Genomic DNA, 13,736 nt, shown 5'->3' with positions numbered 1-13,736 from the left:
GGGCTTTGCAGGAGTTTCAGGCGGATAGACCTGATCGTTGCCCGCCTGGTAGACTGTTTGTTCCCGATGATTGGACCAGTAGAGTCATCTCGGAGGTTCATTCTTCTGCGTTGGCAGGTCATCCCAGGATCTTTGGTACCAGGGATTTGGTGGCTAGGTCCTTCTGGTGGCCTTCTCTGTCTCGAGATGTACGAGTTTTTGTGCAGTCTTGTGATGTTTGTGCTCGGGCCAAACCTTGTTGTTCTCGGGCTAGCGGATTGTTGTTATCTTTGCCTATTCCAAAGAGGTCTTGGACTCACATCTCTATGGATTTTATTTCTGATCTCCCTGTTTCTCAGAAAATGTCTGTCATCTGGGTGGTGTGTGACCGTTTTTCAAAGATGGTTCATTTGGTGCCCTTGCCTAAGTTGCCGTCCTCTTCCGAGTTGGTTCCTCTGTTTTTTCAAAATGTGGTTCGCTTGCATGGTATTCCGGAGAATATCGTTTCTGACAGGGGGACCCAGTTCGTGTCTAGATTTTGGCGGGCGTTCTGTGCTAGGATGGGCATTGATTTGTCTTTTTCGTCTGCGTTCCATCCTCAGACTAATGGCCAGACTGAGCGAACTAATCAGACCTTGGAGACTTATTTGAGGTGTTTTGTGTCTGCGGATCAGGATGACTGGGTTGCCTTTTTGCCGTTGGCGGAGTTTGCCCTCAATAATCGGGCTAGTTCTGCCACTTTGGTTTCTCCTTTCTTTTGCAATTCGGGGTTTCATCCTCGCTTTTCTTCTGGTCAGGTGGAGTCTTCGGATTGTCCTGGAGTGGATACTGTGGTGGATAGGTTGCATCGGATTTGGGGACAGGTGGTGAACAATTTGGAGTTGTCCCAGGAGAAGACTCGGCATTTTGCTAACCGCCGTCGTCGTGTTGGTCCTCGTCTTCGTGTTGGGGACTTGGTGTGGTTGTCTTCTCGTTTTGTCCCTATGAGGGTTTCTTCTCCTAAGTTTAAGCCTCGGTTCATCGGCCCGTATAAGATTTTGGAGATTCTTAACCCTGTGTCCTTTCGATTGGACCTCCCGGCATCTTTTTCTATCCATAATGTCTTCCATCGGTCATTATTGCGCAGGTATGAGGTACCGGTTGTGCCTTCCGTTGAGCCTCCCGCTCCGGTGTTGGTTGAGGGTGAATTGGAGTACGTTGTGGAGAAGATCTTGGACTCCCGTGTTTCCAGACGGAAACTTCAGTATCTGGTCAAGTGGAAGGGCTACGGTCAGGAGGATAATTCTTGGGTGACTGCCTCTGATGTTCATGCCTCTGATTTGGTCCGTGCCTTTCATAGGGCTCATCCTGATCGCCCTGGTGGTTCTTGTGAGGGTTCGGTGCCCCCTCCTTGAGGGGGGGTACTGTTGTGAATTTGGTTTTTGGGCTCCCCCGGTGGTTACTGGTGGTACTGGACTTGTGTGCTTCACTTTCTCTGTTCACCTGTTTCCATCAGGATATGGGAGTATCCTATTTAGCCTTGCTGCTCAGTTATTCTAGTGCCGGCCATCAATGTAACCAGAGCCTTTCTGTTGCATGTTCCTGCTTCTAGACTACTATCAGCTAAGTTGGACTCTTAGTCCTAAGTTTGTTTGCATGTTTGTTCCAGTTCACAGTTATGTTATGTTTCTGTAGCTGGAAGCTCTTGTGGGCCGAAATTACCACTCCGGTGTCATGAGTTGACACATGAGTCTTAAAGTAATTTCTGGATGGTATTTTAATAGGGTTTTCAGCTACCGTGAAGTTCCCTATTGTATCTTCTTACTATCTAGTAAGCGGACCTCGCTTTGCTGAACCTACCTTCATACTGCGTATGTCTTTTCCTCTGAACTCACCGTCAATATATGTGGGGGGCTTCTGTCTCCTTTTTGGGGGAATTTCCCTAGAGGTAAGCCAGGTCTGTTTTTTCCTCTATTAGGGTTAGTTAGTTCTCCGGCTGGCGCTGGGCGTCTAGGGATAAAACGTAGGTACGTCACCCGGCCACTGTTAGTTGTGTGGTAGGTTTAGCTCACGGTCAGCTCGAGATTCCATCACCCAAGAGCTAGTCTGTTATTTTAGTTCTCTGACGTTCCCTTGCCATTGGGAACCATGACAGCCTCCGTCTCCGGGAGAGATAACGGATAGACTCGACCCCGGGGAGGCTCAGCACCAGGCAAGAGATCGATAGGACAGTCATAGGGGCGGTGAGGCGGAAGGGTCGCCACAGCCCTTTTGGAGAACACGTCGGCATAAGGCCAATAGTGCTTGGGGAGAGAGGAAAGATCTGCAGGTACCTCAGTTGTAGCAACCTGAACACACTCCCTCTGACATCTACCCTCACAGGATTTACTCCATCCCAAAATTTTCCCTGAGGACCACTCTATATGAGGAGAATGAAAACAAAGCCAGGGTATCCCCAACAGGATCTCATCAACTCCCTCAGGAAGGACCAAAAGAGAAATAATCTCCTGATGTGATGGAGATACAGAAAGAGTGAAAGGGATGGTTTGGTGTGTAATCTGTGAAGGTAGTGTCGACCCATTTACCACTCGAATGGTTATTGGCTTGGCGAGCATCACCTGGGGTATTACGTGCCGCTGAGCGAAAGCGGATGAAATAAAATTACCCTCCGCCCCAGAGTCCACGCAAAGCTCTACCATAAGAGTGGATGGGCCTATGGTAATTGTCCCCTTGAAGGACAATTTTGAGGTAAACGTCGCTGTGTCTAATGTACCTCCTCCAACTGCCACTAGACGCTGACGTTTCCTCGACCGCTGCGGACACTTGGAGGCAAGATGTCCGGACTGCCGGCAAACATGACAGACCTTAAGGGCACGAGCGGCCTGGGACTTAGACCCCGCTCGCGACCCCTCTATGGCCTCATGTGACTCGGGCGCCTGGACCGGAGATTCCAAAGGTCTGGCAAAGGTGGGAGCCAGCCGAAACCTCTGCTTACACTGGGCTCGCTCCAACCCTCGCTCGTGAAAACGAAGGTCTATGCGAGTTGATATAGATATGAGCTCCTCCAGTGTAGCGGGAATCTCGTGTTGAGGAGAGCCATAAGATCAAATACTTAATTAACCTCAACACATAAGGTAATTGTGGGAAGCAACCTATAACATGTATTGTTTAACCTTACATAAGTTTTCCTCAGACAAAGTAAGACACTTAAGATGGCTGCCATCTCCTGTATCAGAGCCATGTGCTCTGGTATATGAACAATGAAGACACTGAAGATGACTGCCATTTCCTGTTTCACCAGACCATGCGGTCTGGTATCCAAGATGACGCCCACCTCGATGACCTCATGGATCCACCCACAGCGACGCCCACTCTGATGACCTCACGGACCAACCCACCTAGATGACCTCATGGATCCGCCCATAGACTTGCTCATGCCCAACCCACTAACCAATGGAATACATCCGATCACTCCCATTTTAGAGCTAACCGAGCCCCCTTACAGGAGATATATAACATTGTGTTTGACTAATAAATCCCTTCTTGGAGCTGAGCCACATTGATCAAGGAGAGTTACAGCTGACTGTGTCTGGTGTATTTCTTTAGTGCACATGATCAATATACATTAGGCCAGGAGTAGGCAACTAGAGAATTGAACATTTATATTAATTGTTCAACCTTAATATCTCTAGTGGCCAAAGCGTCCTTCACATGGTCAGCCAGCCCTCTCCAAAATACTGGGATGAGGGTTTTATCTGACCACTCCAACTCAGACGCTAAAGTCCGGAAGAGAATGTCAAATTGGCTGACCATGGTCGAATGCCAGCAGTTGGAGCGCCGTATCATGGGTGACTTGAGGTCCTACGAAGACCTGCTTCAGAGTGCTCAGAAACCGAGGAACACTCTGAACCACATGATCGTTGCGCTCCCACAGCGGCGTAGCCCACTCCAAAGCTCTGTCTGACAGGAGAGAAATTACAAATCCCACCTTTGCCCGCTCTGTGGGAAAACGTGCAGCCAGGAGCTCGAGATGTATACCGCACTGGCTCACAAATCCCCTACAGGACTTACTGTCCCCAGAGAATTTTTCAGGCAACGGAAGGTGGGATAAGGTCGGAACAGAGGTGGCAGTGGGTAAAGCAGCTGCAGCCACGCTAGCAGCCTGAACAGCAATTGCGGTAACATCCACCGCCGAGGTTGCACGCTCGAGAGACGCCAACCGGCCCTCCAGCAGCTGGATGTACCCCTGCAATCGCTGTTTGTCCGCCGTTACTTAGCCAGATCCTGGCGCTAGTATACTGTTAGGGTTTGCGGAACGCACCGAATATATTTATTGATGTGATTGGTGCGTTCGCCACCCGGGATCCACCGTGCAGGAAATATCCTGCCGCTAAGTAAATGGCGGCACAATATGGCGGTATTAACCAGCTCTGTTAGCTTCACAGAGCGGCCGAGAAAGCAAAGCTCCCTGCCCTGTTAACTCTCACAGAGGCACAGGCTAACTACCCAGATGAGAGCAGTCAATGGTCACGCATGCACACAACACTCCTCGCCGGAGGTGCCAGCATTCTAGGGGCTTATTTCAGCCGGGTCCCTGAATACTCTCATACACAATCTCCTCGCCTGGAGGTGCAGGGCATTCTAGGGGCTTATTTCATCCGGGTCCCTGAACACATTCACGCATATGACCACAGTGGCGCAAAGCATGTAACTTTAGAAGATACTAGCGCATGGCCGTGCGGCCATGCGAGCCTTAATAGCTGCAGCACGTACAGGACCTTAAAAAAGAGGACCAATGAGAGACTGCTACTGAGTCTGCGTACCTACAGGACCTTCCTAGAAAGACCAATAGACTTGGCTGCAGTACCTGAACATGTGACCCTTGATCTCCACTGAGAGATCTTACCCTGGGCATGCTCAGTGTGTGCAAAGCAGGACTTAGTCCCAGAAAAGCCTGCTCGCCGTAGATCAGTGCAGGGTACAATAGCAGAGCCTGGAGAGGCAGCAAAACCCCTTTGCACTGAATCAGACTCAGTGAGATGCTGGGACCGATGTCTCCGCCGAGCAGGCTCCACTGCGGCCAATGGAGAATGGGAGACCGCAGCAGAGACAGATCGAGATTCCCCCCTGTGCAGCAGAGGAAACTCGACTCCTAACAGATGGTTTTTGCAACTGCACTTGGGGACACTTTCAAAGCTTTCCCAATTTTTCGGACTGACTGACCTTCATTTCTTAAAGTATTGATGGCCACTTGTTTTTCTTTACTTAGCTGCTTTTTTCTTGCCATAATACAAATTCTAACAGTCTATTCAGTAGGGCTATCAGCTGTGTATCCACCAGACTTCTGCACAACACAACTGATGGTCCCAACCCCATTTATAAGGCAAGAAATCACACTTAAACCTGACAAGGCACACCTGTGAAGTGAAATTGAAAACCATTTCCGGTGACTACCTCTTGAAGCTCATGAAAAAAATGTGCAAAGCAGTAATCAAAGCAAAAGGTGGCTACTTTGAAGAACCTAGAATATAAGACATATTTTCAGTTGTTTCACTCTTTTTTGTTAAAGGGAACCTGTCACCCCGTTTTTTCAATATGAGCTAAAAATAGCGTTCAATAGGGCCTGAGCTGTGCTTTACAATAATGCCTCTATTATCCTCTGATTTCCCATCTTTGCTGCCAAAATACCTTTGTAAACTCGCCGTTTTCGGCTGTCAATCACCCCGATCCGGTCCGATGGGCGTTGCCAAATCACTGTCTCTCCCCCTGCTCCTCGGCGTGTCAGACGTAACTCGATCTGTGAATAGCACAGATCGCGCTCATATTTGGCGGTTGCGCAGTGCATTAGGCACTAGCGCATGCGCAGTATGTATTGCCCAACTGTTGGCAAAGTATACAATACATCATTGCACATGCGCTGGTTTTCACTGTAACCTCTGTGCCCCAGAAGTCAGCATATGCACAATTTGCATAGGCTGAATTCCAGGGCACAGAGGTTACAATGTAAACCCGCGCATGCGCAATGATGTGCTGTATGCTATGCTCACAGTTGGGCAAAGCATAGTGCGCAGGCGCGAGATTACACTGTAATGCGCAGGTGCAAAATACAACGCCAACGGCGGGAAGAAGTTTCTTAGTGAAAACCAGGAGGTGCTGAGAATCGGAGATTAGCCAACGCCCATCGGACCGGACCGGGGTGATTGACAACCGAAAACGGCGAGATTACAAAGGTATTTTGGCAGCAAAGGTGGGGAATCAGAGGATAATAAAGGCACTATTGTAAAGCACAGCTCAGGCCCTATTGAACGCTATTTTTAGCTCATATTGAAAAAAATGGGGTGACAGGTTCCCTTTAAGCATATAATTCCACATGTGTTAATTCATAGTTTTGATGCCTTCAGTGTGAATGTACAATTTTCATAGTCATGAAAATACTGAAAAATCTTTGAATGAGAAGGCGTGTCCAAACTTTTGGTCTGTACTGTATATATATGTATAATAAGCACAATACACATACGAGGATACACAATTATATCCTATGCCAATCTGTATCAATATATGAATTATCCAATAAAGTATTATACTTATGCCAATCACTTGAAAAGGTATATTGAAAAGATTTACAGTTGCATTGATATCGCTGATGTCATAAATCATATCCTGATACAAAAATGCATTCACCGAAAAGCCTAATCCACCGCCATAAAGTGCACGTGCAATTATGGATTCATAATAAAGCCTTATAATAGTGTTTGCTAGGACTGAAGTAGTGCTAATGATTGAATATATTCAGTACCATGATATAGATACAATGCCCCGTGCCTAGTACATATTACCTAACTCCGCGCTGACTCCACAAGTGAGATGCCCCGTGGCAGGTTTAACTCCCGACCCCTCGGGAACGCGGACTGCTCCAGTTTAATCTCCCTATAGACATGTGTTCTTTTTGATCTGTACGTAGCTTACCCCTACGAGATCAGTATATATATATATGTCAGTGACACACGTATATATATTTATATTTCATAGAGAGATAGCAGAATAGCCAATAATTCATTTGTCGACTTCTGTACAATCATTGCAGAAGCCGACAGGATAGGAGACATGGTTTACATACAGTAAACCATTGCAGAACAGTTAGATTTTTATATGTCAGTGTCTAATAATGTTAGTAGTATGTGTGTGTAAAATCTGGCACCTATATGTATTTAATAAAAAAATGTTTTCACGGACAAAACTGGCGCCAGAGAGGGAAAGCCAGTGACTGAGGACAGATATTAATAGCCTAGAGAGGGACCTTGGTTATTGCCCCCCCGGCTAAAAACATCTTCCCCAGCCACCCCAGAAAAGGCGCATCTGTAAGGCTTCTGTCACACTTCCGTCCGTCGGGGTGTGTCATAATGCAGTGAAGCGATGTATCGAGGGGTGTTGTGAAAATAGTGGAAAACGTGTTCAACGCATCCAGTGTTATGACGGATGCGTCGAAGGAGTTTCTGCCTGCATTTTCAGGTATATGATTCTGGAGAGAGAGAGACAGAGAGAGAGAGAGGCTAGAAAATCCTTCCACACATGCTCAGAATGAAAAAACGGGATACATCGCTGGATTCCTGTGTTTGATGGTCAACGACGGATCCTGCGTCCATAGGCTTCCATTATAGCCAACGACGGACAACGCAGGACCCGTCGCTGAGCGATTTTCCGACGTGCAGAAAAAACATTCCTCTGAACGTTTTCTCCGCCCGACGGACCGCTATTTTCCAACGGATCCAGTGCACGACGAATGAAAGGATGGCCATCCGTCACAATCCGTCGCTAATACAAGTCTATGGGAAAAAACAGGATCCTGCAGAAAAATTTGCAGGATCCTGTTTTTTCAAAAATCGACGGATTTCGATGGGAGGAAAAAGACGGAAGTGTGAAAGAGGCCTAAGATGTGCCAATTTCAGTACTTAGCCTCTCTCTTCCCACTGCCCTGTAGAGGTGGCATATGGGGTAATAATGAGTTAATGTCACCTTTGTATTGTAAGAGAGGTGTCAATAAGACACCTATCCATTACTAATCTTATAGTTTGTAAAGGGTTAAATAAACACACACACTTGCAAAATAAAGTCTTTTAATGAAATAAAACACTGAACACTGTTTGACCATTTTATTGTTACTGGTAATCCAAGCGAAGCCCTCGATCACCTGTAAAAAATTTAAAATAAAAAAGCAACAATATCCCATACCTGTCCACCGTACAGTCAAGTCACATGCTGCAATCCATCTCAAGGGGTTAAATAGTTTACAACCGGGAGCGGTGCTAATGCTACCACCCCAACTGTAAACCACTGTGTAATGAATGAAAAGCAGCCTGCGTAGCCTCCTCGCCTGACCAGACATGAACTCATTAGCATGGAAAACTTTCTGAACATTTTCCCACACTGTCAAGTTCAACGTGTCAGGCAGGGAGTCTGCGCAGCCTCAGTGACTACCGCTGACATCACTTTTCCACTTTACAAGGTTCCCGTCACAGCACTGAGTTTTCACAACCTACAGGAACATTCTACTTTCCATTAGGACATGAAAACACAGTGCTGTCTTCCAATCTGGGATCACCATCATGAGGCTGAGTTTGTCTGACCCTCCTCACTGCAAGCACAGAAAGCAGTGGGAAGTGTTTGCGTGACTCAGTAAAAGACACAGAGCTCCCTCTGGTATTCCAGTGGCTCCCTGCAATGCGATTTTGGGGTGTCATTGGGTGGCTATGGAAACCAGAGGTCAAAGATCAGCCTCCAGTTCTGCTAATTAGATCTTCCCTGAGGCAAGAGGCTGGATAAAGCAATGCACTATATAAATAAATGCACTAAATATGCAGTGCAGTGTATTATTTATCAAATCAAAGAACTGCATTTTCAAAACCCACATTTTTTATACTATTTAAGTGATTTAAAAAATTCCATTTTCTTCACTAAAAAGTAGTTTAAACTTTAATCAATCCAAACTATGTAAACTATTTCCATACTGTATAAACTATTTAATTATTTATCCTGCATGGTGAACGTCACAAAAAAAATAGTGCAAAACAGTGCCAGAATTGCTCTTTTATTCCTCTCACCTTACAAAAAAATGAAATAGAAATGATCAAAAAGTGAAACATATCCAAAAATGTTACCAATGATAATTACATCTTGAAATACAAAACAAACAAACAAACATTAAACGATAATGCTGCTCCATTGAAGGAAAAATATTAAGCTTTTGGCTCTCACAATATGGTGACACGAAAGCAAATAGTTAATTTTTTTACTGTGTATTTATTGTACAAAAATAATGAAACAAAACTATAAATTTGGTATCGCTTTTAATGTGTTGATTCACAAAATGCAACATTTGTGCAGCATTTTAAAAGCCTAAAATAGAAAAAAACCCTTTTTTTTCTATTTGTCCTCTAAAGAGCTAATGAAAGATACCGTAGTTATTATGTTGTATGCAACCCAAAATTGTACCTGTGGCAAATACTGTACAACTCATACTTTAAAATACAAGCTCTCATAAATATGTCAGCAAAAAAATAAAAAAATGATGGCTCCTGTAATGTGACAGAAAAAAGTAAGAATTTTCCTTACTTGGTTTAACCCCTTCATGACGTATATTTAAGTCATCGACTGTGCATCTGCCTTTAATGAGGGCACCCATGCTGAGCCCGCATCTTTCCTCACACTTGATGGCTGATTCAATCAAGTGCAACTAACAGCAGCAGGAGGATCGGAGATCCACCCGTGACTGTTAATCAGTTAAATGCCGCTGTCAATCACTGACCGCTGCATTTAACACGGGCAGACAGGAAGCACGTAATTGATCCCGCCCATCCCGTGATCGCGGGGCACTGTTGGCTGGTCATGACAGCCAGGGTCTACTGAAGACTCCTTGCCTATTATCACGATCTGTGGGCACTGGCCCATGGCTGGTGTTCATAGGAGATTGTGATTTTTGCTATACATAGCAATGCTGAAACCCTGCTATGTATAGGACAGGCAATCAGATGACTACAGCTTCAAGTCTCCTAAGGGGACTATACAATACAGTAAAAAGTAAAAAAAAAAATTATTGTTATATTAAAAAAATAAAATAACCCAAAAGTTCAAATCACCCCCTTTTGCCCCATTAAAAATAAAAAAAACATATTTTTTATAAAAATAAATGAATCTGATCGGTAAACAGCATAGCGATAAAAAATGAAAACCCTAGAATTGCAGTTTTTTAGTTGCCACAACATTGCAATAAAATACAATAAAAGTCAATCAATACATCGTACTTTCCCCCAAAAATAGCAGTAAAAACGTCAGCTTATTGCGCAAAAAATAAGCCATCAACCAACCTCAGATCCTGAAAAATGAGAACATTATGGGTCTTGGAAAATGTCGACAAAAGCAAAAATATTTTTTGACAAATTAAATAAAAAATAAAACAATACATGTTTGGTATCTGTGTACCCGTACTAGCCTGGGGAATCAAGTTACCCAGTCAGTTTTACCATATATTGAACATAGTAAATAACAAACCGTTGTGGAATTGCACTTTTTTGCAATTTCATCACACCTGGAATCTCTTTTCCATTTTACAGTAGACTATGTGGCAGAAGGAATGGCGTCATTCAAAAGTACAACTCGTCAGGCAAAAAAGAAGCTCTTATACAGATATATGGCTGTAAAAATAGAAAAAAGTTATGGCTCTTGGAAGAAGGGAAGGAAAAATCGAAAAACAAGAAATTGTTAAACCAGTCATTTAGATAATAAAAGAAAAAAAAAATATAATGGGGGAGTTTAACTAAGACTGCAACAGGCTCAGGTCCCAATTCATCAAGGCTTTTAAGCTAGTATTTACATAAAAATGATGCGACCTTTGCTGTGTTCGCGTGCCATTATTGCCGAGAGCCTACATATTAATGATAAACGTCGGCATTCGCCACAACTGAATTGTTACTATAGCTGGGACTACAGTAAGATTTATGGTGAGACGCACACATAGGTGCACACCACTCGCCTGATGCTAAAAAGACGTACCGGTACTTCATGAATCAAGAGGATCTTGCTCCAGCACAATCTCCTTATTAAGCCCAGAGTGAACAACACCGACCTTGATGAATCGGGCCCAAAATTGTAGGTATATTGGGGAAAACATGGACAAACTTTTTAAAGGTATGAAGGCTAAGAGGTTAGAATATGACCTATTGGTAAAATCACCTTTATGTCTAAAATGTACTTTTTTTTAACAATTTTTTTTTTCCAGTATCATAATCTGTATTAAAACTAAAAAATGGAAATCTTTCATTGTTCACACTGGCCACTGTGACTGTTTTGGACTAACGTCCTGTAGTTTCGGGAAACAACACATACTGTAGACGGTAGCCATAATGAGGATACCCGGAAACTGGGCATTCCCAGCCAGTCACACAGGATGGTACCGGCCAGGCCTGAAACTGTATAACGTCTGAGACCTGACGAGGGCAGGCACCTTCAGTTTAGCATGGCCGTCAGTAGCCATAATGAACAGAATTTGACACTATCTTCTATATTGAAAGATTTAATGAGTGTGTACAAAGATCCTTGTGAAGAGGAGGGGCACGGGGAGTTATGATATTATTATGGTGATTGATGGATCTTGTGTTATCAGCTGTATATGGAGGTATTACTTGTCATTGTAATTTGGCCCCAGCTTGCTGAAAACTCTTCCTGATAGGACAAGAAGTAGGAATGTAAAATTTCTCAGGTGGTAATTGGTAATTTTCTTTTTTCAATAATAAAGAGTATAATATGAAAAAAAAAATACATTGTGGATAATAATGAAAAAAATACATGTAAGCCAAAAACATGATTTAAAAATAAGTAATTTTCTGATGATAGCTGTTAAGTTCCCGCCACTGCACAGGGGGAATCTCAAACCACCTCCGCTGTGGTCTCCCATTCTTCCCCAGCAGCAGTGGAGCCTGCTCAGCAGAGACATCGGTCTCAGTGTCTTGCTCAGGAAGATACTCTGTGCTTGATTTCTGCTGCCCTTCCAGGCTCAGCCATTGTAGCCAGTACTGGTCAGCGGCGAGCAGACGCTTCTGGGACTAAGTCCTGCTTTTCTCCTTCTGAGCATGCCCAAGGGAAGACCTCTCATTGGAGGTCGGGGGTCACACGCTCAGGTCCTGAAGAAGCTGCAACTATAAGGCTATGTGCACACGCTGCGGATTTTGCTGCGGATTTTGCTGCGCGTCCGCAGCGGTTTCCCATGCGTTTACAGTACAATGTAAACCTATGGGAAACGCAATCCACAGTGCACATGCTGCGGAAAAAACGCGCGGAAACGCAGCGGTTTACATTCCGCAGCATGTCAATTCTTTGTACGGAATCTGCAGAGGTTTTACACCTGCTCCATAATAGAAAATCGCAGGTGTAAAACCGCAGTGGAATCCGCACAAAAACCGCGATAAATCCGCAGGAAAAACGCGCAGGTTATGCCCTGTAGATTTATCAAATCCGCTGTGGAAAAATCCACAGAGGATCATTCTACGTGTTCACATACCCTTAAAGGTTCGCATGGCCGCACGGCCATGTGCTAGTATCATTGTTTATGGTTAATGCCAGTGGATGCTCTACCACTCTGGTTACATGTGGTGTGTCTAGATCTGGGGCTGTACACTCAGGCAGGCAGCTAGCGTCGGTGGGGGCAATTAGCCGCTTGGCTTAGCATCTGGTTCCTTCATGTGTGCGGTTAGCACAGACGAGTTCCAGAGCAAGCACAACGCTAGTTCGGGTATTACTCTCTGAGTATCTTGCGACTCTGTGAAACAACAGAGCTCGCTACTATTTCACATGGGGTGATGTCGAACCCACGTGTGAGTTCAGCGTCCATCCGCCATTACATAGCAGCAGGTACCATCTCTGCACGGTGGACCCCGGGCTGCGAATGCACCTCATATCTATCCCTTTATTTGGTGCGTTTTGCTAGCACTAACAATAGCTTCCCTTTAAGGCTGCCGCCACACTATCAGTATTTGGTCAGTATTTTACATCAGTATTTGTAAGCCAAAACCAGGAGTGGGTGATAAATACAGAAGTGCATATGTTTCTATTATACTTTTCCTCTAATTGTTCCACTTCTGGTTTTGGCTTACAAATACTGATGTAAAATACTGACCAAATACTGCTTGTGTGACGGCAGCCTAAAAATTATGGATATTAAAAAAAATGTAAACATATTGGACTGTCCTGAAGATGGAAAATTAAATCTGTTGCTCATTACAGGCATAGATTTGTGTTTAGATTTGTGCCATTTTCTGTCTTTGTAAATGATAAATGTTTCAAAGTTTTATTACTGTATTCTAAAAAAAATCCAGCTCAACAAGGATAAAATGTACAAATTTTATTGAAATGCTAAAACTTCACAATCCAGAAAAAATGTAAAATACATCAACAATTCCATGAAAAACAAGTACAGCACACAGATGGCATCCGTGTGCTGTCTATGTTTAACATTGCAAAATATAGGAGAAGCTTTGTAATTTATGACTTTCTTTATCCATACAGGAAAAATAACTGATGACACACTGATGGTAAAAACATACACACAAATGACACACTGATAGAAAACACTGATGATACCGGTACTGTTTTTTCACAGATATCTGTGAAGGAGGCCTTCGTCACGGCATAAGTTGCACATCATGCACTCTCAAAGTTAATTTTCCCAACTTTTCATGCCACGTTACAAGATTAGCATGAAATGTTAAAAGCTGAAAATATTTGGGCAA

Source organism: Ranitomeya variabilis, chromosome 2 (assembly GCF_051348905.1).
Source record: "Ranitomeya variabilis isolate aRanVar5 chromosome 2, aRanVar5.hap1, whole genome shotgun sequence".
Taxonomy (NCBI): domain Eukaryota; kingdom Metazoa; phylum Chordata; class Amphibia; order Anura; family Dendrobatidae; genus Ranitomeya; species Ranitomeya variabilis.
Note: the sequence above shows the minus strand (reverse complement) of the source record.